Genomic DNA, 1,156 nt, shown 5'->3' with positions numbered 1-1,156 from the left:
AATGAAAATCACAAAGATTTATTTTGTGAAAAAATCTGCTAGATATACTATTATCTCTACTTAAGAAAACATCCAATGCATTCCCCTTCTCCAAATAGAATGAAGCTCTAATTTTGTCTGTAATTTTTGATCTGCTGTTCCAATCTTACATAATTTCTATCTCAGAATCTTTTGGGCTAACAATGAAGATTTTAATAACCCAAAGTACTCAATTATGATTTTTAAAAGAATGATGTTTTAAAACTAACTATTCAGACACTAGAAAAGTTATCAAATTTTTTCACAGTATCAGATTTGGCAAACTTCCTTCAAAATAATGTGGCACAAATCATAAAATTAAAACCATCAACTCATTTGTCTCCCCTCCTATCTTCATTCACATACTGGGCGACTGAGTAACATGCATTAACTTTTATTCCAAGGGAGGAGCTGATCTCATGAGCCACTTGACTAAATGTGGGTCTTCAGTTGGATTCATGGAGGACATTGCCATGGGATCTAGGACTCTAGTGTGTGGACTGATCTCCTGCACTCTTTTGTATTTGACTCTTTTGGTAAACATTATAAAATAATCCTATAAATTATACGTCCTGACTTAAGTCTTGTCCTTTGTAAACCCTGACTACAACATATTCTATATGTCCTTTTATGCCTCTGCTTCTCCTATTCATTTGTCTTAAGAACCCTGACATACTCTCCTCACTTCTTGGCCTGGTAAAAACTTGATCCTATGGGGCACTTCTGGTATAAGGCCCATTTATGATGGAAAACGTCCCTTTCCTTTGCTCCATAGAATTTCTTCAACACTTTCATGAACATTATGTTCCATTTTGTGTTCTCAAGAGCAGTTTATAAGAGTTGCAGTGGCTCTCCATCCTCACCAGGACTTGGCCTTGTCAGCATTGTATTTCAGTCGTTCTGTAGTGGTGCCAAATCATGATTTGGGTTTCCATTTCTCTAACAGCTAATCATGTTCATCACATTTTCATGTGTGTATACTTTTCAAGTATTTTGCCCATTTTTAAATTGATTGGCAGTTAAGTGTTTTGCAAGTATTTTTTCTCCCACGCGGGAGCCTCTTTTCATTCTCTTAACTATGTGTGTTTTTCAGAGCGTTACTTTCACACCTTTGTAAAAATCACTTAATCAATTGGCA

The sequence above is a fragment of the Octodon degus genome, unplaced genomic scaffold (assembly GCF_000260255.1).
Source record: "Octodon degus isolate 3935 unplaced genomic scaffold, OctDeg1.0 scaffold00049, whole genome shotgun sequence".
NCBI classification, from domain to species: Eukaryota; Metazoa; Chordata; class Mammalia; order Rodentia; family Octodontidae; genus Octodon; species Octodon degus.
Note: the sequence above shows the minus strand (reverse complement) of the source record.